The sequence below is a fragment of the Hemiscyllium ocellatum genome, assembly GCF_020745735.1.
Source record: "Hemiscyllium ocellatum isolate sHemOce1 chromosome 27 unlocalized genomic scaffold, sHemOce1.pat.X.cur. SUPER_27_unloc_27, whole genome shotgun sequence".
Lineage (NCBI taxonomy): Eukaryota > Metazoa > Chordata > Chondrichthyes > Orectolobiformes > Hemiscylliidae > Hemiscyllium > Hemiscyllium ocellatum.
In genome coordinates, this window is record NW_026867495.1 from 126573 (window position 1) to 149589 (window position 23017).

The window sequence follows — 23017 nt, forward strand, 5'->3', positions numbered from 1 at the left end:
AACCGTCCGCTTTTAATGGGGTCAGGAAAATGTTCCCCAAACAGAAATCCTTTCCCCAAAGGGGTTTCTGGATTGAATTAATGTCTGACGTGAGGGAATGCGGATGCTGAGAAGCCGAGACAAAAAAGAAACTCGACAGTCCCTGTCGGAGAAAACGGAATTCTGAAACGCTGTCTCTGATTCTCATTCCACCGATGTTGCCTGACCTTCTCAGTTCCTCCTGCAGTCTCGTGTTTTGTTTTTGACTGAAAGTTCATTTCATCTTTTGCGATGAAACACCTAGACTCGCCGTGTGCAGATATTTAACCCTTTCGAATCACTGTGAAATGATTGGATTCAAACAAACTCTGCGATAATTCACTCTTTCTCTGCTCCACAGGCAGACAGACCTGGGAAGTGAAGCTGTCAGTGTGGTTCTGTATTCGTGGGCGGAGTGGTTAATGCGATGGACTTGAAATCCATTGCGCTTTCCCCACGCAGGTGTGAACCCCGCCGACTACAAAATGAGAAATGTCGCCGAAAAGAAAGGGAGCTTGCTCCCCGGCTTCTTCTTTAAGATTCAAATCAGTGGAGGGGGAAAAATATTTCACTCACATTGGGAGTGGTGGGAAACTGTAACCCACTGCCTGTTCGAGTGGAACAAGCAGATACACGCAGAGCTTCTTTTGAGGCTATGAGCCAAGTGTTTGGAAATGAGACTAGAACAGTGAGGGGCTGGAAATCGTGATCGAAATGAAGCAGGCACCTGAGGACAAGGGTGTTTCCTTTGCCAGTGAAAGATACTGCTTCACAAAGTTGTGACTGTGGAAGGGAAGCAGTGACGCTGATTATCTTTGGTTGTTGACCTTGTGACTGTTCCCATTGCTGCGCATGTCCGTGTTAACGTCAGAACTCTGCAGCATGGTGGCGTAAGATACGCAAAGGGCCGGGGCGCAATGGATGACGCATCTGAGTCCACCTAACTGTTTGAAATGCAGCTCACAGCTTCTTCACACACCCCAATTAATCTTTCTCATTGTCCTGAAGCCGGCAAACGGTTTGAATTCCCGATCTGCGGGAATGAGAATCTTCTCATTGTCTCGCGTCAATAAATATCTCTGAGAACATCGGAGTCAAGTCACAGCGTTGTCAGATGAGAGGAAGCTGAAATAACCCCACACGCTGCTGACGGGCACGTTTTACTTTTCCCAACCCACCGCCCCAACCACTGCGGCTCCTGGGAGTGGAAAGGAAACAATCACCAAAACCCAGTCTTGGCTTTGTGAGTCTTCAGAAAATAAGCAAACGTTCATCCCTTCGGATTTTCTATCCTGGGCTGACAGGGATGGGTTTTGTCACTCTTTTGTAGGACATTACAAGTGGAAGTTTTGCAGAAAAGTACCACAATGCAATCTGATTAATCAGGACCTGGATGTTTTCGGTCTTTGAATGTAAGTATTGTGCTCCAGAACATTGGTGTTCACAGTTTATAATACTTATCTTCCCAGTCCCCTGTATCACTTGTCGAAAATGTTTAATTTGCGTCTTGTAATCCTTTCACTGTCTGCTAAAGAGGCAAGTGTTTGCGTGTTTTACCTAAGTTATGTTGACCTTGCATACCTCGAGCCTCAAGCTAATTTCACGAGAAACCTTCTCCAGTTCAAAAGCAAACTGTTAGTGATGGCTCTGTTTCTTGTCACGTATCCAATTTCAGATCGATGTTGTTAATGACCCTTTTATTCCTTCAGATCCACGTTTCGCTAGATCCACAGGGCTAGAACAGAACTGTCACCAAATACATTTACCAATCTACATTCATCCTAACGATTGTCCAGAGACAGTCCAGACAACGTCCTCTTGTTGTAGAGGCCGGGAGATTGACTCTGATGTTCTCGGGGTATGAACTGATCTGAGACATTGAAAGAATTGTCGTTCCTGCACATCAGGAATTCAAACCCCTTCTCTCCTCCGAGCCAATGAGAGAACTCGGGAACAGGCAAAACACTGAAAGGCTGGAAGGGCGACGGCCCCGGAGCACAAAGCTAGTTCCTCGTGACATGGATGTGTCTGCAGACTGTCCCCGGTGTCTCCACAATGAATGTCCCAGGCTTTATTATGTAAAAGTAAAACTGATGGACGACAATTGTAATTCTCGGTGGGGCCGGCTGAATTATGAACTCACTAACAGCCTCCCCTAAGCGATGGTGCAGCCCACACTCGCACGTGCCTCTGTGGCGCAATTGGTTAGCGCGTTCGGCTGTTAACCGAAAGGTTGGTGGTTCGAGCCCACCCAGGGGCGGTGTGTTTGCTGCCCGTTCTTGGCTTTGAAACCGTCCGCTTTTAATGGGGTCAGGAAAATGTTCCCCAAACAGAGATCCTTTCCTCAAAGGGGTTTCTGGATTGAATTAATGTCTGACGTGAGGGAATGCGGATGCTGAGAAGCCGAGACAAAAAAGAAACTCGACAGTCCCTGTCGGAGAAAACGGAATTCTGAAACGCTGTCTCTGATTCTCATTCCACCGATGTTGCCTGACCTTCTCAGTTCCTCCTGCAGTCTCGTGTTTTGTTTTTGACTGAAAGTTCATTTCATCTTTTGCGATGAAACACCTAGACTCGCCGTGTGCAGATATTTAACCCTTTCGAATCACTGTGAAATGGTTGGATTCAAACAAACTCTGCGATAATTCACTCTTTCTCTGCTCCACAGGCAGACAGACCTGGGAAGTGAAGCTGTCAGTGTGGTTCTGTATTCGTGGGCGGAGTGGTTAATGCGATGGACTTGAAATCCATTGCGCTTTCCCCACGCAGGTGTGGACCCCGCCGACTACAAAATGAGAAATGTCGCCGAAAAGAAAGGGAGCTTGCTCCCCGGCTTCTTCTTTAAGATTCAAATCAGTGGAGGGGGAAAAATATTTCACTCACATTGGGAGTGGTGGGAAACTGTAACCCACTGCCTGTTCGAGTGGAACAAGCAGATACACGCAGAGCTTCTTTTGAGGCTATGAGCCAAGTGTTTGGAAATGAGACTAGAACAGTGAGGGGCTGGAAATCGTGATCGAAATGAAGCAGGCACCTGAGGACAAGGGTGTTTCCTTTGCCAGTGAAAGATACTGCTTCACAAAGTTGTGACTGTGGAAGGGAAGCAGTGACACTGATTATCTTTGGTTGTTGACCTTGTGACTGTTCCCATTGCTGCGCATGTCCGTGTTAACGTCAGAACTCTGCAGCATGGTGGCGTAAGATACGCAAAGGGCCGGGGCGCAATGGATGACGCATCTGAGTCCACCTAACTGTTTGAAATGCAGCTCACAGCTTCTTCACACACCCCAATTAATCTTTCTCATTGTCCTGAAGCCGGCAAACGGTTTGAATTCCCGATCTGCGGGAATGAGAATCTTCTCATTGTCTCGCGTCAATAAATATCTCTGAGAACATCGGAGTCAAGTCACAGCGTTGTCAGATGAGAGGAAGCTGAAATAACCCCACACGCTGCTGACGGGCACGTTTTACTTTTCCCAACCCACCGCCCCAACCACTGCGGCTCCTGGGAGTGGAAAGGAAACAATCACCAAAACCCAGTCTTGGCTTTGTGAGTCTTCAGAAAATAAGCAAACGTTCATCCCTTCGGATTTTCTATCCTGGGCTGACAGGGATGGGTTTTGTCACTCTTTTGTAGGACATTACAAGTGGAAGTTTTGCAGAAAAGTACCACAATGCAATCTGATTAATCAGGACCTGGATGTTTTCGGTCTTTGAATGTAAGTATTGTGCTCCAGAACATTGGTGTTCACAGTTTATAATACTTATCTTCCCAGTCCCCTGTATCACTTGTCGAAAATGTTTAATTTGCGTCTTGTAATCCTTTCACTGTCTGCTAAAGAGGCAAGTGTTTGCGTGTTTTACCTAAGTTATGTTGACCTTGCATACCTCGAGCCTCAAGCTAATTTCACGAGAAACCTTCTCCAGTTCAAAAGCAAACTGTTAGTGATGGCTCTGTTTCTTGTCACGTATCCAATTTCAGATCGATGTTGTTAATGACCCTTTTATTCCTTCAGATCCACGTTTCGCTCACAGGGCTAGAACAGAACTGTCACCAAATACATTTACCAATCTACATTCATCCTAACGATTGTCCAGAGACAGTCCAGACAACGTCCTCTTGTTGTAGAGGCCGGGAGATTGACTCTGATGTTCTCGGGGTATGAACTGATCTGAGACATTGAAAGAATTGTCGTTCCTGCACATCAGGAATTCAAACCCCTTCTCTCCTCCGAGCCAATGAGAGAACTCGGGAACAGGCAAAACACTGAAAGGCTGGAAGGGCGACGGCCCCGGAGCACAAAGCTAGTTCCTCGTGACATGGATGTGTCTGCAGACTGTCCCCGGTGTCTCCACAATGAATGTCCCAGGCTTTATTATGTAAAAGTAAAACTGATGGACGACAATTGTAATTCTCGGTGGGGCCGGCTGAATTATGAACTCACTAACAGCCTCCCCTAAGCGATGGTGCAGCCCACACTCGCACGTGCCTCTGTGGCGCAATTGGTTAGCGCGTTCGGCTGTTAACCGAAAGGTTGGTGGTTCGAGCCCACCCAGGGGCGGTGTGTTTGCTGCCCGTTCTTGGCTTTGAAACCGTCCGCTTTTAATGGGGTCAGGAAAATGTTCCCCAAACAGAAATCCTTTCCCCAAAGGGGTTTCTGGATTGAATTAATGTCTGACGTGAGGGAATGCGGATGCTGAGAAGCCGAGACAAAAAGAGAAACTCGACAGTCCCTGTCGGAGAAAACGGAATTCTGAAACGCTGTCTCTGATTCTCATTCCACCGATGTTGCCTGACCTTCTCAGTTCCTCCTGCAGTCTCGTGTTTTGTTTTTGACTGAAAGTTCATTTCATCTTTTGCGATGAAACACCTAGACTCGCCGTGTGCAGATATTTAACCCTTTCGAATCACTGTGAAATGGTTGGATTCAAACAAACTCTGCGATAATTCACTCTTTCTCTGCTCCACAGGCAGACAGACCTGGGAAGTGAAGCTGTCAGTGTGGTTCTGTATTCGTGGGCGGAGTGGTTAATGCGATGGACTTGAAATCCATTGCGCTTTCCCCACGCAGGTGTGGACCCCGCCGACTACAAAATGAGAAATGTCGCCGAAAAGAAAGGGAGCTTGCTCCCCGGCTTCTTCTTTAAGATTCAAATCAGTGGAGGGGGAAAAATATTTCACTCACATTGGGAGTGGTGGGAAACTGTAACCCACTGCCTGTTCGAGTGGAACAAGCAGATACACGCAGAGCTTCTTTTGAGGCTATGAGCCAAGTGTTTGGAAATGAGACTAGAACAGTGAGGGGCTGGAAATCGTGATCGAAATGAAGCAGGCACCTGAGGACAAGGGTGTTTCCTTTGCCAGTGAAAGATACTGCTTCACAAAGTTGTGACTGTGGAAGGGAAGCAGTGACACTGATTATCTTTGGTTGTTGACCTTGTGACTGTTCCCATTGCTGCGCATGTCCGTGTTAACGTCAGAACTCTGCAGCATGGTGGCGTAAGATACGCAAAGGGCCGGGGCGCAATGGATGACGCATCTGAGTCCACCTAACTGTTTGAAATGCAGCTCACAGCTTCTTCACACACCCCAATTAATCTTTCTCATTGTCCTGAAGCCGGCAAACGGTTTGAATTCCCGATCTGCGGGAATGAGAATCTTCTCATTGTCTCGCGTCAATAAATATCTCTGAGAACATCGGAGTCAAGTCACAGCGTTGTCAGATGAGAGGAAGCTGAAATAACCCCACACGCTGCTGACGGGCACGTTTTACTTTTCCCAACCCACCGCCCCAACCACTGCGGCTCCTGGGAGTGGAAAGGAAACAATCACCAAAACCCAGTCTTGGCTTTGTGAGTCTTCAGAAAATAAGCAAACGTTCATCCCTTCGGATTTTCTATCCTGGGCTGACAGGGATGGGTTTTGTCACTCTTTTGTAGGACATTACAAGTGGAAGTTTTGCAGAAAAGTACCACAATGCAATCTGATTAATCAGGACCTGGATGTTTTCGGTCTTTGAATGTAAGTATTGTGCTCCAGAACATTGGTGTTCACAGTTTATAATACTTATCTTCCCAGTCCCCTGTATCACTTGTCGAAAATGTTTAATTTGCGTCTTGTAATCCTTTCACTGTCTGCTAAAGAGGCAAGTGTTTGCGTGTTTTACCTAAGTTATGTTGACCTTGCATACCTCGAGCCTCAAGCTAATTTCACGAGAAACCTTCTCCAGTTCAAAAGCAAACTGTTAGTGATGGCTCTGTTTCTTGTCACGTATCCAATTTCAGATCGATGTTGTTAATGACCCTTTTATTCCTTCAGATCCACGTTTCGCTCACAGGGCTAGAACAGAACTGTCACCAAATACATTTACCAATCTACATTCATCCTAACGATTGTCCAGAGACAGTCCAGACAACGTCCTCTTGTTGTAGAGGCCGGGAGATTGACTCTGATGTTCTCGGGGTATGAACTGATCTGAGACATTGAAAGAATTGTCGTTCCTGCACATCAGGAATTCAAACCCCTTCTCTCCTCCGAGCCAATGAGAGAACTCGGGAACAGGCAAAACACTGAAAGGCTGGAAGGGCGACGGCCCCGGAGCACAAAGCTAGTTCCTCGTGACATGGATGTGTCTGCAGACTGTCCCCGGTGTCTCCACAATGAATGTCCCAGGCTTTATTATGTAAAAGTAAAACTGATGGACGACAATTGTAATTCTCGGTGGGGCCGGCTGAATTATGAACTCACTAACAGCCTCCCCTAAGCGATGGTGCAGCCCACACTCGCACGTGCCTCTGTGGCGCAATTGGTTAGCGCGTTCGGCTGTTAACCGAAAGGTTGGTGGTTCGAGCCCACCCAGGGGCGGTGTGTTTGCTGCCCGTTCTTGGCTTTGAAACCGTCCGCTTTTAATGGGGTCAGGAAAATGTTCCCCAAACAGAAATCCTTTCCCCAAAGGGGTTTCTGGATTGAATTAATGTCTGACGTGAGGGAATGCGGATGCTGAGAAGCCGAGACAAAAAAGAAACTCGACAGTCCCTGTCGGAGAAAACTGAATTCTGAAACGCTGTCTCTGATTCTCATTCCACCGATGTTGCCTGACCTTCTCAGTTCCTCCTGCAGTCTCGTGTTTTGTTTTTGACTGAAAGTTCATTTCATCTTTTGCGATGAAACACCTAGACTCGCCGTGTGCAGATATTTAACCCTTTCGAATCACTGTGAAATGATTGGATTCAAACAAACTCTGCGATAATTCACTCTTTCTCTGCTCCACAGGCAGACAGACCTGGGAAGTGAAGCTGTCAGTGTGGTTCTGTATTCGTGGGCGGAGTGGTTAATGCGATGGACTTGAAATCCATTGCGCTTTCCCCACGCAGGTGTGGACCCCGCCGACTACAAAATGAGAAATGTCGCCGAAAAGAAAGGGAGCTTGCTCCCCGGCTTCTTCTTTAAGATTCAAATCAGTGGAGGGGGAAAAATATTTCACTCACATTGGGAGTGGTGGGAAACTGTAACCCACTGCCTGTTCGAGTGGAACAAGCAGATACACGCAGAGCTTCTTTTGAGGCTATGAGCCAAGTGTTTGGAAATGAGACTAGAACAGTGAGGGGCTGGAAATCGTGATCGAAATGAAGCAGGCACCTGAGGACAAGGGTGTTTCCTTTGCCAGTGAAAGATACTGCTTCACAAAGTTGTGACTGTGGAAGGGAAGCAGTGACCTGATTATCTTTGGTTGTTGACCTTGTGACTGTTCCCATTGCTGCGCATGTCCGTGTTAACGTCAGAACTCTGCAGCATGGTGGCGTAAGATACGCAAAGGGCCGGGGCGCAATGGATGACGCATCTGAGTCCACCTAACTGTTTGAAATGCAGCTCACAGCTTCTTCACACACCCCAATTAATCTTTCTCATTGTCCTGAAGCCGGCAAACGGTTTGAATTCCCGATCTGCGGGAATGAGAATCTTCTCATTGTCTCGCGTCAATAAATATCTCTGAGAACATCGGAGTCAAGTCACAGCGTTGTCAGATGAGAGGAAGCTGAAATAACCCCACACGCTGCTGACGGGCACGTTTTACTTTTCCCAACCCACCGCCCCAACCACTGCGGCTCCTGGGAGTGGAAAGGAAACAATCACCAAAACCCAGTCTTGGCTTTGTGAGTCTTCAGAAAATAAGCAAACGTTCATCCCTTCGGATTTTCTATCCTGGGCTGACAGGGATGGGTTTTGTCACTCTTTTGTAGGACATTACAAGTGGAAGTTTTGCAGAAAAGTACCACAATGCAATCTGATTAATCAGGACCTGGATGTTTTCGGTCTTTGAATGTAAGTATTGTGCTCCAGAACATTGGTGTTCACAGTTTATAATACTTATCTTCCCAGTCCCCTGTATCACTTGTCGAAAATGTTTAATTTGCGTCTTGTAATCCTTTCACTGTCTGCTAAAGAGGCAAGTGTTTGCGTGTTTTACCTAAGTTATGTTGACCTTGCATACCTCGAGCCTCAAGCTAATTTCACGAGAAACCTTCTCCAGTTCAAAAGCAAACTGTTAGTGATGGCTCTGTTTCTTGTCACGTATCCAATTTCAGATCGATGTTGTTAATGACCCTTTTATTCCTTCAGATCCACGTTTCGCTCACAGGGCTAGAACAGAACTGTCACCAAATACATTTACCAATCTACATTCATCCTAACGATTGTCCAGAGACAGTCCAGACAACGTCCTCTTGTTGTAGAGGCCGGGAGATTGACTCTGATGTTCTCGGGGTATGAACTGATCTGAGACTTTGAAAGAATTGTCGTTCCTGCACATCAGGAATTCAAACCCCTTCTCTCCTCCGAGCCAATGAGAGAACTCGGGAACAGGCAAAACACTGAAAGGCTGGAAGGGCGACGGCCCCGGAGCACAAAGCTAGTTCCTCGTGACATGGATGTGTCTGCAGACTGTCCCCGGTGTCTCCACAATGAATGTCCCAGGCTTTATTATGTAAAAGTAAAACTGATGGACGACAATTGTAATTCTCGGTGGGGCCGGCTGAATTATGAACTCACTAACAGCCTCCCCTAAGCGATGGTGCAGCCCACACTCGCACGTGCCTCTGTGGCGCAATTGGTTAGCGCGTTCGGCTGTTAACCGAAAGGTTGGTGGTTCGAGCCCACCCAGGGGCGGTGTGTTTGCTGCCCGTTCTTGGCTTTGAAACCGTCCGCTTTTAATGGGGTCAGGAAAATGTTCCCCAAACAGAAATCCTTTCCCCAAAGGGGTTTCTGGATTGAATTAATGTCTGACGTGAGGGAATGCGGATGCTGAGAAGCCGAGACAAAAAAGAAACTCGACAGTCCCTGTCGGAGAAAACTGAATTCTGAAACGCTGTCTCTGATTCTCATTCCACCGATGTTGCCTGACCTTCTCAGTTCCTCCTGCAGTCTCGTGTTTTGTTTTTGACTGAAAGTTCATTTCATCTTTTGCGATGAAACACCTAGACTCGCCGTGTGCAGATATTTAACCCTTTCGAATCACTGTGAAATGATTGGATTCAAACAAACTCTGCGATAATTCACTCTTTCTCTGCTCCACAGGCAGACAGACCTGGGAAGTGAAGCTGTCAGTGTGGTTCTGTATTCGTGGGCCGAGTGGTTAATGCGATGGACTTGAAATCCATTGCGCTTTCCCCACGCAGGTGTGGACCCCGCCGACTACAAAATGAGAAATGTCGCCGAAAAGAAAGGGAGCTTGCTCCCCGGCTTCTTCTTTAAGATTCAAATCAGTGGAGGGGGAAAAATATTTCACTCACATTGGGAGTGGTGGGAAACTGTAACCCACTGCCTGTTCGAGTGGAACAAGCAGATACACGCAGAGCTTCTTTTGAGGCTATGAGCCAAGTGTTTGGAAATGAGACTAGAACAGTGAGGGGCTGGAAATCGTGATCGAAATGAAGCAGGCACCTGAGGACAAGGGTGTTTCCTTTGCCAGTGAAAGATACTGCTTCACAAAGTTGTGACTGTGGAAGGGAAGCAGTGACCTGATTATCTTTGGTTGTTGACCTTGTGACTGTTCCCATTGCTGCGCATGTCCGTGTTAACGTCAGAACTCTGCAGCATGGTGGCGTAAGATACGCAAAGGGCCGGGGCGCAATGGATGACGCATCTGAGTCCACCTAACTGTTTGAAATGCAGCTCACAGCTTCTTCACACACCCCAATTAATCTTTCTCATTGTCCTGAAGCCGGCAAACGGTTTGAATTCCCGATCTGCGGGAATGAGAATCTTCTCATTGTCTCGCGTCAATAAATATCTCTGAGAACATCGGAGTCAAGTCACAGCGTTGTCAGATGAGAGGAAGCTGAAATAACCCCACACGCTGCTGACGGGCACGTTTTACTTTTCCCAACCCACCGCCCCAACCACTGCGGCTCCTGGGAGTGGAAAGGAAACAATCACCAAAACCCAGTCTTGGCTTTGTGAGTCTTCAGAAAATAAGCAAACGTTCATCCCTTCGGATTTTCTATCCTGGGCTGACAGGGATGGGTTTTGTCACTCTTTTGTAGGACATTACAAGTGGAAGTTTTGCAGAAAAGTACCACAATGCAATCTGATTAATCAGGACCTGGATGTTTTCGGTCTTTGAATGTAAGTATTGTGCTCCAGAACATTGGTGTTCACAGTTTATAATACTTATCTTCCCAGTCCCCTGTATCACTTGTCGAAAATGTTTAATTTGCGTCTTGTAATCCTTTCACTGTCTGCTAAAGAGGCAAGTGTTTGCGTGTTTTACCTAAGTTATGTTGACCTTGCATACCTCGAGCCTCAAGCTAATTTCACGAGAAACCTTCTCCAGTTCAAAAGCAAACTGTTAGTGATGGCTCTGTTTCTTGTCACGTATCCAATTTCAGATCGATGTTGTTAATGACCCTTTTATTCCTTCAGATCCACGTTTCGCTCACAGGGCTAGAACAGAACTGTCACCAAATACATTTACCAATCTACATTCATCCTAACGATTGTCCAGAGACAGTCCAGACAACGTCCTCTTGTTGTAGAGGCCGGGAGATTGACTCTGATGTTCTCGGGGTATGAACTGATCTGAGACTTTGAAAGAATTGTCGTTCCTGCACATCAGGAATTCAAACCCCTTCTCTCCTCCGAGCCAATGAGAGAACTCGGGAACAGGCAAAACACTGAAAGGCTGGAAGGGCGACGGCCCCGGAGCACAAAGCTAGTTCCTCGTGACATGGATGTGTCTGCAGACTGTCCCCGGTGTCTCCACAATGAATGTCCCAGGCTTTATTATGTAAAAGTAAAACTGATGGACGACAATTGTAATTCTCGGTGGGGCCGGCTGAATTATGAACTCACTAACAGCCTCCCCTAAGCGATGGTGCAGCCCACACTCGCACGTGCCTCTGTGGCGCAATTGGTTAGCGCGTTCGGCTGTTAACCGAAAGGTTGGTGGTTCGAGCCCACCCAGGGGCGGTGTGTTTGCTGCCCGTTATTGGCTTTGAAACCGTCCGCTTTTAATGGGGTCAGGAAAATGTTCCCCAAACAGAAATCCTTTCCCCAAAGTGGTTTCTGGATTGAATTAATGTCTGACGTGAGGGAATGCGGATGCTGAGAAGCCGAGACAAAAAAGAAATTCGACAGTCCCTGTCGGAGAAAACTGAATTCTGAAACGCTGTCTCTGATTCTCATTCCACCGATGTTGCCTGACCTTCTCAGTTCCTCCTGCAGTCTCGTGTTTTGTTTTTGACTGAAAGTTCATTTCATCTTTTGCGATGAAACACCTAGACTCGCCGTGTGCAGATATTTAACCCTTTCGAATCACTGTGAAATGATTGGATTCAAACAAACTCTGCGATAATTCACTCTTTCTCTGCTCCACAGGCAGACAGACCTGGGAAGTGAAGCTGTCAGTGTGGTTCTGTATTCGTGGGCGGAGTGGTTAATGCGATGGACTTGAAATCCATTGCGCTTTCCCCACGCAGGTGTGGACCCCGCCGACTACAAAATGAGAAATGTCGCCGAAAAGAAAGGGAGCTTGCTCCCCGGCTTCTTCTTTAAGATTCAAATCAGTGGAGGGGGAAAAATATTTCACTCACATTGGGAGTGGTGGGAAACTGTAACCCACTGCCTGTTCGAGTGGAACAAGCAGATACACGCAGAGCTTCTTTTGAGGCTATGAGCCAAGTGTTTGGAAATGAGACTAGAACAGTGAGGGGCTGGAAATCGTGATCGAAATGAAGCAGGCACCTGAGGACAAGGGTGTTTCCTTTGCCAGTGAAAGATACTGCTTCACAAAGTTGTGACTGTGGAAGGGAAGCAGTGACACTGATTATCTTTGGTTGTTGACCTTGTGACTGTTCCCATTGCTGCGCATGTCCGTGTTAACGTCAGAACTCTGCAGCATGGTGGCGTAAGATACGCAAAGGGCCGGGGCGCAATGGATGACGCATCTGAGTCCACCTAACTGTTTGAAATGCAGCTCACAGCTTCTTCACACACCCCAATTAATCTTTCTCATTGTCCTGAAGCCGGCAAACGGTTTGAATTCCCGATCTGCGGGAATGAGAATCTTCTCATTGTCTCGCGTCAATAAATATCTCTGAGAACATCGGAGTCAAGTCACAGCGTTGTCAGATGAGAGGAAGCTGAAATAACCCCACACGCTGCTGACGGGCACGTTTTACTTTTCCCAACCCACCGCCCCAACCACTGCGGCTCCTGGGAGTGGAAAGGAAACAATCACCAAAACCCAGTCTTGGCTTTGTGAGTCTTCAGAAAATAAGCAAACGTTCATCCCTTCGGATTTTCTATCCTGGGCTGACAGGGATGGGTTTTGTCACTCTTTTGTAGGACATTACAAGTGGAAGTTTTGCAGAAAAGTACCACAATGCAATCTGATTAATCAGGACCTGGATGTTTTCGGTCTTTGAATGTAAGTATTGTGCTCCAGAACATTGGTGTTCACAGTTTATAATACTTATCTTCCCAGTCCCCTGTATCACTTGTCGAAAATGTTTAATTTGCGTCTTGTAATCCTTTCACTGTCTGCTAAAGAGGCAAGTGTTTGCGTGTTTTACCTAAGTTATGTTGACCTTGCATACCTCGAGCCTCAAGCTAATTTCACGAGAAACCTTCTCCAGTTCAAAAGCAAACTGTTAGTGATGGCTCTGTTTCTTGTCACGTATCCAATTTCAGATCGATGTTGTTAATGACCCTTTTATTCCTTCAGATCCACGTTTCGCTCACAGGGCTAGAACAGAACTGTCACCAAATACATTTACCAATCTACATTCATCCTAACGATTGTCCAGAGACAGTCCAGACAACGTCCTCTTGTTGTAGAGGCCGGGAGATTGACTCTGATGTTCTCGGGGTATGAACTGATCTGAGACATTGAAAGAATTGTCGTTCCTGCACATCAGGAATTCAAACCCCTTCTCTCCTCCGAGCCAATGAGAGAACTCGGGAACAGGCAAAACACTGAAAGGCTGGAAGGGCGACGGCCCCGGAGCACAAAGCTAGTTCCTCGTGACATGGATGTGTCTGCAGACTGTCCCCGGTGTCTCCACAATGAATGTCCCAGGCTTTATTATGTAAAAGTAAAACTGATGGACGACAATTGTAATTCTCGGTGGGGCCGGCTGAATTATGAACTCACTAACAGCCTCCCCTAAGCGATGGTGCAGCCCACACTCGCACGTGCCTCTGTGGCGCAATTGGTTAGCGCGTTCGGCTGTTAACCGAAAGGTTGGTGGTTCGAGCCCACCCAGGGGCGGTGTGTTTGCTGCCCGTTCTTGGCTTTGAAACCGTCCGCTTTTAATGGGGTCAGGAAAATGTTCCCCAAACAGAAATCCTTTCCCCAAAGGGGTTTCTGGATTGAATTAATGTCTGACGTGAGGGAATGCGGATGCTGAGAAGCCGAGACAAAAAAGAAACTCGACAGTCCCTGTCGGAGAAAACTGAATTCTGAAACGCTGTCTCTGATTCTCATTCCACCGATGTTGCCTGACCTTCTCAGTTCCTCCTGCAGTCTCGTGTTTTGTTTTTGACTGAAAGTTCATTTCATCTTTTGCGATGAAACACCTAGACTCGCCGTGTGCAGATATTTAACCCTTTCGAATCACTGTGAAATGATTGGATTCAAACAAACTCTGCGATAATTCACTCTTTCTCTGCTCCACAGGCAGACAGACCTGGGAAGTGAAGCTGTCAGTGTGGTTCTGTATTCGTGGGCGAGTGGTTAATGCGATGGACTTGAAATCCATTGCGCTTTCCCCACGCAGGTGTGGACCCCGCCGACTACAAAATGAGAAATGTCGCCGAAAAGAAAGGGAGCTTGCTCCCCGGCTTCTTCTTTAAGATTCAAATCAGTGGAGGGGGAAAAATATTTCACTCACATTGGGAGTGGTGGGAAACTGTAACCCACTGCCTGTTCGAGTGGAACAAGCAGATACACGCAGAGCTTCTTTTGAGGCTATGAGCCAAGTGTTTGGAAATGAGACTAGAACAGTGAGGGGCTGGAAATCGTGATCGAAATGAAGCAGGCACCTGAGGACAAGGGTGTTTCCTTTGCCAGTGAAAGATACTGCTTCACAAAGTTGTGACTGTGGAAGGGAAGCAGTGACACTGATTATCTTTGGTTGTTGACCTTGTGACTGTTCCCATTGCTGCGCATGTCCGTGTTAACGTCAGAACTCTGCAGCATGGTGGCGTAAGATACGCAAAGGGCCGGGGCGCAATGGATGACGCATCTGAGTCCACCTAACTGTTTGAAATGCAGCTCACAGCTTCTTCACACACCCCAATTAATCTTTCTCATTGTCCTGAAGCCGGCAAACGGTTTGAATTCCCGATCTGCGGGAATGAGAATCTTCTCATTGTCTCGCGTCAATAAATATCTCTGAGAACATCGGAGTCAAGTCACAGCGTTGTCAGATGAGAGGAAGCTGAAATAACCCCACACGCTGCTGACGGGCACGTTTTACTTTTCCCAACCCACCGCCCCAACCACTGCGGCTCCTGGGAGTGGAAAGGAAACAATCACCAAAACCCAGTCTTGGCTTTGTGAGTCTTCAGAAAATAAGCAAACGTTCATCCCTTCGGATTTTCTATCCTGGGCTGACAGGGATGGGTTTTGTCACTCTTTTGTAGGACATTACAAGTGGAAGTTTTGCAGAAAAGTACCACAATGCAATCTGATTAATCAGGACCTGGATGTTTTCGGTCTTTGAATGTAAGTATTGTGCTCCAGAACATTGGTGTTCACAGTTTATAATACTTATCTTCCCAGTCCCCTGTATCACTTGTCGAAAATGTTTAATTTGCGTCTTGTAATCCTTTCACTGTCTGCTAAAGAGGCAAGTGTTTGCGTGTTTTACCTAAGTTATGTTGACCTTGCATACCTCGAGCCTCAAGCTAATTTCACGAGAAACCTTCTCCAGTTCAAAAGCAAACTGTTAGTGATGGCTCTGTTTCTTGTCACGTATCCAATTTCAGATCGATGTTGTTAATGACCCTTTTATTCCTTCAGATCCACGTTTCGCTCACAGGGCTAGAACAGAACTGTCACCAAATACATTTACCAATCTACATTCATCCTAACGATTGTCCAGAGACAGTCCAGACAACGTCCTCTTGTTGTAGAGGCCGGGAGATTGACTCTGATGTTCTCGGGGTATGAACTGATCTGAGACTTTGAAAGAATTGTCGTTCCTGCACATCAGGAATTCAAACCCCTTCTCTCCTCCGAGCCAATGAGAGAACTCGGGAACAGGCAAAACACTGAAAGGCTGGAAGGGCGACGGCCCCGGAGCACAAAGCTAGTTCCTCGTGACATGGATGTGTCTGCAGACTGTCCCCGGTGTCTCCACAATGAATGTCCCAGGCTTTATTATGTAAAAGTAAAACTGATGGACGACAATTGTAATTCTCGGTGGGGCCGGCTGAATTATGAACTCACTAACAGCCTCCCCTAAGCGATGGTGCAGCCCACACTCGCACGTGCCTCTGTGGCGCAATTGGTTAGCGCGTTCGGCTGTTAACCGAAAGGTTGGTGGTTCGAGCCCACCCAGGGGCGGTGTGTTTGCTGCCCGTTCTTGGCTTTGAAACCGTCCGCTTTTAATGGGGTCAGGAAAATGTTCCCCAAACAGAAATCCTTTCCCCAAAGGGGTTTCTGGATTGAATTAATGTCTGACGTGAGGGAATGCGGATGCTGAGAAGCCGAGACAAAAAAGAAACTCGACAGTCCCTGTCGGAGAAAACTGAATTCTGAAACGCTGTCTCTGATTCTCATTCCACCGATGTTGCCTGACCTTCTCAGTTCCTCCTGCAGTCTCGTGTTTTGTTTTTGACTGAAAGTTCATTTCATCTTTTGCGATGAAACACCTAGACTCGCCGTGTGCAGATATTTAACCCTTTCGAATCACTGTGAAATGATTGGATTCAAACAAACTCTGCGATAATTCACTCTTTCTCTGCTCCACAGGCAGACAGACCTGGGAAGTGAAGCTGTCAGTGTGGTTCTGTATTCGTGGGCGGAGTGGTTAATGCGATGGACTTGAAATCCATTGCGCTTTCCCCACGCAGGTGTGGACCCCGCCGACTACAAAATGAGAAATGTCGCCGAAAAGAAAGGGAGCTTGCTCCCCGGCTTCTTCTTTAAGATTCAAATCAGTGGAGGGGGAAAAATATTTCACTCACATTGGGAGTGGTGGGAAACTGTAACCCACTGCCTGTTCGAGTGGAACAAGCAGATACACGCAGAGCTTCTTTTGAGGCTATGAGCCAAGTGTTTGGAAATGAGACTAGAACAGTGAGGGGCTGGAAATCGTGATCGAAATGAAGCAGGCACCTGAGGACAAGGGTGTTTCCTTTGCCAGTGAAAGATACTGCTTCACAAAGTTGTGACTGTGGAAGGGAAGCAGTGACACTGATTATCTTTGGTTGTTGACCTTGTGACTGTTCCCATTGCTGCGCATGTCCGTGTTAACGTCAGAACTCTGCAGCATGGTGGCGTAAGATACGCAAAGGGCCGGGGCGCAATGGATGACGCATCTGAGTCCACCTAACTGTTTGAAATGCAGCTCACAGCTTCTTCACACACCCCAATTAATCTTTCTCATTGTCCTGAAGCCGGCAAACGGTTTGAATTCCCGATCTGCGGGAATGAGAATCTTCTCATTGTCTCGCGTCAATAAATATCTCTGAGAACATCGGAGTCAAGTCACAGCGTTGTCAGATGAGAGGAAGCTGAAATAACCCCACACGCTGCTGACGGGCACGTTTTACTTTTCCCAACCCACCGCCCCAACCACTGCGGCTCCTGGGAGTGGAAAGGAAACAATCACCAAAACCCAGTCTTGGCTTTGTGAGTCTTCAGAAAATAAGCAAACGTTCATCCCTTCGGATTTTCTATCCTGGGCTGACAGGGATGGGTTTTGTCACTCTTTTGTAGGACATTACAAGTGGAAGTTTTGCAGAAAAGTACCACAATGCAATCTGATTAATCAGGACCTGGATGTTTTCGGTCTTTGAATGTAAGTATTGTGCTCCAGAACATTGGTGTTCACAGTTTATAATACTTATCTTCCCAGTCCCCTGTATCACTTGTCGAAAATGTTTAATTTGCGTCTTGTAATCCTTTCACTGTCTGCTAAAGAGGCAAGTGTTTGCGTGTTTTACCTAAGTTATGTTGACCTTGCATACCTCGAGCCTCAAGCTAATTTCACGAGAAACCTTCTCCAGTTCAAAAGCAAACTGTTAGTGATGGCTCTGTTTCTTGTCACGTATCCAATTTCAGATCGATGTTGTTAATGACCCTTTTATTCCTTCAGATCCACGTTTCGCTCACAGGGCTAGAACAGAACTGTCACCAAATACATTTACCAATCTACATTCATCCTAACGATTGTCCAGAGACAGTCCAGACAACGTCCTCTTGTTGTAGAGGCCGGGAGATTGACTCTGATGTTCTCGGGGTATGAACTGATCTGAGACATTGAAAGAATTGTCGTTCCTGCACATCAGGAATTCAAACCCCTTCTCTCCTCCGAGCCAATGAGAGAACTCGGGAACAGGCAAAACACTGAAAGGCTGGAAGGGCGACGGCCCCGGAGCACAAAGCTAGTTCCTCGTGACATGGATGTGTCTGCAGACTGTCCCCGGTGTCTCCACAATGAATGTCCCAGGCTTTATTATGTAAAAGTAAAACTGATGGACGACAATTGTAATTCTCGGTGGGGCCGGCTGAATTATGAACTCACTAACAGCCTCCCCTAAGCGATGGTGCAGCCCACACTCGCACGTGCCTCTGTGGCGCAATTGGTTAGCGCGTTCGGCTGTTAACCGAAAGGTTGGTGGTTCGAGCCCACCCAGGGGCGGTGTGTTTGCTGCCCGTTCTTGGCTTTGAAACCGTCCGCTTTTAATGGGGTCAGGAAAATGTTCCCCAAACAGAAATCCTTTCCCCAAAGGGGTTTCTGGATTGAATTAATGTCTGACGTGAGGGAATGCGGATGCTGAGAAGCCGAGACAAAAAAGAAACTCGACAGTCCCTGTCGGAGAAAACTGAATTCTGAAACGCTGTCTCTGATTCTCATTCCACCGATGTTGCCTGACCTTCTCAGTTCCTCCTGCAGTCTCGTGTTTTGTTTTTGACTGAAAGTTCATTTCATCTTTTGCGATGAAACACCTAGACTCGCCGTGTGCAGATATTTAACCCTTTCGAATCACTGTGAAATGATTGGATTCAAACAAACTCTGCGATAATTCACTCTTTCTCTGCTCCACAGGCAGACAGACCTGGGAAGTGAAGCTGTCAGTGTGGTTCTGTATTCGTGGGCGGAGTGGTTAATGCGATGGACTTGAAATCCATTGCGCTTTCCCCACGCAGGTGTGGACCCCGCCGACTACAAAATGAGAAATGTCGCCGAAAAGAAAGGGAGCTTGCTCCCCGGCTTCTTCTTTAAGATTCAAATCAGTGGAGGGGGAAAAATATTTCACTCACATTGGGAGTGGTGGGAAACTGTAACCCACTGCCTGTTCGAGTGGAACAAGCAGATACACGCAGAGCTTCTTTTGAGGCTATGAGCCAAGTGTTTGGAAATGAGACTAGAACAGTGAGGGGCTGGAAATCGTGATCGAAATGAAGCAGGCACCTGAGGACAAGGGTGTTTCCTTTGCCAGTGAAAGATACTGCTTCACAAAGTTGTGACTGTGGAAGGGAAGCAGTGACACTGATTATCTTTGGTTGTTGACCTTGTGACTGTTCCCATTGCTGCGCATGTCCGTGTTAACGTCAGAACTCTGCAGCATGGTGGCGTAAGATACGCAAAGGGCCGGGGCGCAATGGATGACGCATCTGAGTCCACCTAACTGTTTGAAATGCAGCTCACAGCTTCTTCACACACCCCAATTAATCTTTCTCATTGTCCTGAAGCCGGCAAACGGTTTGAATTCCCGATCTGCGGGAATGAGAATCTTCTCATTGTCTCGCGTCAATAAATATCTCTGAGAACATCGGAGTCAAGTCACAGCGTTGTCAGATGAGAGGAAGCTGAAATAACCCCACACGCTGCTGACGGGCACGTTTTACTTTTCCCAACCCACCGCCCCAACCACTGCGGCTCCTGGGAGTGGAAAGGAAACAATCACCAAAACCCAGTCTTGGCTTTGTGAGTCTTCAGAAAATAAGCAAACGTTCATCCCTTCGGATTTTCTATCCTGGGCTGACAGGGATGGGTTTTGTCACTCTTTTGTAGGACATTACAAGTGGAAGTTTTGCAGAAAAGTACCACAATGCAATCTGATTAATCAGGACCTGGATGTTTTCGGTCTTTGAATGTAAGTATTGTGCTCCAGAACATTGGTGTTCACAGTTTATAATACTTATCTTCCCAGTCCCCTGTATCACTTGTCGAAAATGTTTAATTTGCGTCTTGTAATCCTTTCACTGTCTGCTAAAGAGGCAAGTGTTTGCGTGTTTTACCTAAGTTATGTTGACCTTGCATACCTCGAGCCTCAAGCTAATTTCACGAGAAACCTTCTCCAGTTCAAAAGCAAACTGTTAGTGATGGCTCTGTTTCTTGTCACGTATCCAATTTCAGATCGATGTTGTTAATGACCCTTTTATTCCTTCAGATCCACGTTTCGCTCACAGGGCTAGAACAGAACTGTCACCAAATACATTTACCAATCTACATTCATCCTAACGATTGTCCAGAGACAGTCCAGACAACGTCCTCTTGTTGTAGAGGCCGGGAGATTGACTCTGATGTTCTCGGGGTATGAACTGATCTGAGACATTGAAAGAATTGTCGTTCCTGCACATCAGGAATTCAAACCCCTTCTCTCCTCCGAGCCAATGAGAGAACTCGGGAACAGGCAAAACACTGAAAGGCTGGAAGGGCGACGGCCCCGGAGCACAAAGCTAGTTCCTCGTGACATGGATGTGTCTGCAGACTGTCCCCGGTGTCTCCACAATGAATGTCCCAGGCTTTATTATGTAAAAGTAAAACTGATGGACGACAATTGTAATTCTCGGTGGGGCCGGCTGAATTATGAACTCACTAACAGCCTCCCCTAAGCGATGGTGCAGCCCACACTCGCACGTGCCTCTGTGGCGCAATTGGTTAGCGCGTTCGGCTGTTAACCGAAAGGTTGGTGGTTCGAGCCCACCCAGGGGCGGTGTGTTTGCTGCCCGTTCTTGGCTTTGAAACCGTCCGCTTTTAATGGGGTCAGGAAAATGTTCCCCAAACAGAAATCCTTTCCCCAAAGGGGTTTCTGGATTGAATTAATGTCTGACGTGAGGGAATGCGGATGCTGAGAAGCCGAGACAAAAAAGAAACTCGACAGTCCCTGTCGGAGAAAACTGAATTCTGAAACGCTGTCTCTGATTCTCATTCCACCGATGTTGCCTGACCTTCTCAGTTCCTCCTGCAGTCTCGTGTTTTGTTTTTGACTGAAAGTTCATTTCATCTTTTGCGATGAAACACCTAGACTCGCCGTGTGCAGATATTTAACCCTTTCGAATCACTGTGAAATGATTGGATTCAAACAAACTCTGCGATAATTCACTCTTTCTCTGCTCCACAGGCAGACAGACCTGGGAAGTGAAGCTGTCAGTGTGGTTCTGTATTCGTGGGCGGAGTGGTTAATGCGATGGACTTGAAATCCATTGCGCTTTCCCCACGCAGGTGTGGACCCCGCCGACTACAAAATGAGAAATGTCGCCGAAAAGAAAGGGAGCTTGCTCCCCGGCTTCTTCTTTAAGATTCAAATCAGTGGAGGGGGAAAAATATTTCACTCACATTGGGAGTGGTGGGAAACTGTAACCCACTGCCTGTTCGAGTGGAACAAGCAGATACACGCAGAGCTTCTTTTGAGGCTATGAGCCAAGTGTTTGGAAATGAGACTAGAACAGTGAGGGGCTGGAAATCGTGATCGAAATGAAGCAGGCACCTGAGGACAAGGGTGTTTCCTTTGCCAGTGAAAGATACTGCTTCACAAAGTTGTGACTGTGGAAGGGAAGCAGTGACACTGATTATCTTTGGTTGTTGACCTTGTGACTGTTCCCATTGCTGCGCATGTCCGTGTTAACGTCAGAACTCTGCAGCATGGTGGCGTAAGATACGCAAAGGGCCGGGGCGCAATGGATGACGCATCTGAGTCCACCTAACTGTTTGAAATGCAGCTCACAGCTTCTTCACACACCCCAATTAATCTTTCTCATTGTCCTGAAGCCGGCAAACGGTTTGAATTCCCGATCTGCGGGAATGAGAATCTTCTCATTGTCTCGCGTCAATAAATATCTCTGAGAACATCGGAGTCAAGTCACAGCGTTGTCAGATGAGAGGAAGCTGAAATAACCCCACACGCTGCTGACGGGCACGTTTTACTTTTCCCAACCCACCGCCCCAACCACTGCGGCTCCTGGGAGTGGAAAGGAAACAATCACCAAAACCCAGTCTTGGCTTTGTGAGTCTTCAGAAAATAAGCAAACGTTCATCCCTTCGGATTTTCTATCCTGGGCTGACAGGGATGGGTTTTGTCACTCTTTTGTAGGACATTACAAGTGGAAGTTTTGCAGAAAAGTACCACAATGCAATCTGATTAATCAGGACCTGGATGTTTTCGGTCTTTGAATGTAAGTATTGTGCTCCAGAACATTGGTGTTCACAGTTTATAATACTTATCTTCCCAGTCCCCTGTATCACTTGTCGAAAATGTTTAATTTGCGTCTTGTAATCCTTTCACTGTCTGCTAAAGAGGCAAGTGTTTGCGTGTTTTACCTAAGTTATGTTGACCTTGCATACCTCGAGCCTCAAGCTAATTTCACGAGAAACCTTCTCCAGTTCAAAAGCAAACTGTTAGTGATGGCTCTGTTTCTTGTCACGTATCCAATTTCAGATCGATGTTGTTAATGACCCTTTTATTCCTTCAGATCCACGTTTCGCTCACAGGGCTAGAACAGAACTGTCACCAAATACATTTACCAATCTACATTCATCCTAACGATTGTCCAGAGACAGTCCAGACAACGTCCTCTTGTTGTAGAGGCCGGGAGATTGACTCTGATGTTCTCGGGGTATGAACTGATCTGAGACATTGAAAGAATTGTCGTTCCTGCACATCAGGAATTCAAACCCCTTCTCTCCTCCGAGCCAATGAGAGAACTCGGGAACAGGCAAAACACTGAAAGGCTGGAAGGGCGACGGCCCCGGAGCACAAAGCTAGTTCCTCGTGACATGGATGTGTCTGCAGACTGTCCCCGGTGTCTCCACAATGAATGTCCCAGGCTTTATTATGTAAAAGTAAAACTGATGGACGACAATTGTAATTCTCGGTGGGGCCGGCTGAATTATGAACTCACTAACAGCCTCCCCTAAGCGATGGTGCAGCCCACACTCGCACGTGCCTCTGTGGCGCAATTGGTTAGCGCGTTCGGCTGTTAACCGAAAGGTTGGTGGTTCGAGCCCACCCAGGGGCGGTGTGTTTGCTGCCCGTTCTTGG

The 23017-nt window shown here is 47.1% G+C and overlaps 10 non-coding genes across 10 annotated transcripts; all 10 read left to right on the forward strand.

Annotated features, from left to right (window-relative positions):
• The first annotated feature begins 2204 nt into the window (after window positions 1–2204).
• trnan-guu (transfer RNA asparagine (anticodon GUU)) lies at window positions 2205–2278 on the forward strand. The gene has a single exon. It is a non-coding gene; the product is annotated as a tRNA-Asn (tRNA).
• A 2228-nt stretch (window positions 2279–4506) lies between these two features.
• Window positions 4507–4580, forward strand: trnan-guu (transfer RNA asparagine (anticodon GUU)). The gene has a single exon. It is a non-coding gene; the product is annotated as a tRNA-Asn (tRNA).
• Window positions 4581–6809: 2229 nt separating this feature from the next.
• trnan-guu (transfer RNA asparagine (anticodon GUU)) lies at window positions 6810–6883 on the forward strand. The gene has a single exon. It is a non-coding gene; the product is annotated as a tRNA-Asn (tRNA).
• A 2227-nt stretch (window positions 6884–9110) lies between these two features.
• trnan-guu (transfer RNA asparagine (anticodon GUU)) lies at window positions 9111–9184 on the forward strand. The gene has a single exon. It is a non-coding gene; the product is annotated as a tRNA-Asn (tRNA).
• Window positions 9185–11411: 2227 nt separating this feature from the next.
• On the forward strand, window positions 11412–11485 carry trnan-guu (transfer RNA asparagine (anticodon GUU)). Its single transcript has one exon. It is a non-coding gene; the product is annotated as a tRNA-Asn (tRNA).
• A 2228-nt stretch (window positions 11486–13713) lies between these two features.
• Window positions 13714–13787, forward strand: trnan-guu (transfer RNA asparagine (anticodon GUU)). The gene has a single exon. It is a non-coding gene; the product is annotated as a tRNA-Asn (tRNA).
• Window positions 13788–16014: 2227 nt separating this feature from the next.
• trnan-guu (transfer RNA asparagine (anticodon GUU)) lies at window positions 16015–16088 on the forward strand. Its single transcript has one exon. It is a non-coding gene; the product is annotated as a tRNA-Asn (tRNA).
• Window positions 16089–18316: 2228 nt separating this feature from the next.
• Window positions 18317–18390, forward strand: trnan-guu (transfer RNA asparagine (anticodon GUU)). The gene has a single exon. It is a non-coding gene; the product is annotated as a tRNA-Asn (tRNA).
• A 2228-nt stretch (window positions 18391–20618) lies between these two features.
• trnan-guu (transfer RNA asparagine (anticodon GUU)) lies at window positions 20619–20692 on the forward strand. Its single transcript has one exon. It is a non-coding gene; the product is annotated as a tRNA-Asn (tRNA).
• A 2228-nt stretch (window positions 20693–22920) lies between these two features.
• On the forward strand, window positions 22921–22994 carry trnan-guu (transfer RNA asparagine (anticodon GUU)). The gene has a single exon. It is a non-coding gene; the product is annotated as a tRNA-Asn (tRNA).
• Window positions 22995–23017: the final 23 nt, after the last annotated feature.